Below are 266 nucleotides of genomic sequence, written 5' to 3' on the forward strand. Positions count from 1 at the left end.
GACGCCGCGGCGGCGCGGCGGGGCCGCGGGGCTCGGTAAGGTGGGGGCCGCGGGAGGGCCGGGGGCTCCGGTGACGTGGGCAGGCGCCGCAGGGAAAGCTGCGGGGGCCTTGCTTTCCTTTTTAGAATAAACTGTTTTTAAAGTAAAGGTTCCTGATTGAATGTTCTTAGAAGACCATCTCGGGTTTCCACCGGACCCCCCCTCACATCCCCCACCCCCCCTCCGACCGGACTCATTTCCCCGGCCTCGGGGGTGGACCGCGCTTC

Source organism: Suricata suricatta, chromosome 11 (genome assembly GCF_006229205.1).
Source record: "Suricata suricatta isolate VVHF042 chromosome 11, meerkat_22Aug2017_6uvM2_HiC, whole genome shotgun sequence".
In the NCBI taxonomy this organism is placed as follows: domain Eukaryota; kingdom Metazoa; phylum Chordata; class Mammalia; order Carnivora; family Herpestidae; genus Suricata; species Suricata suricatta.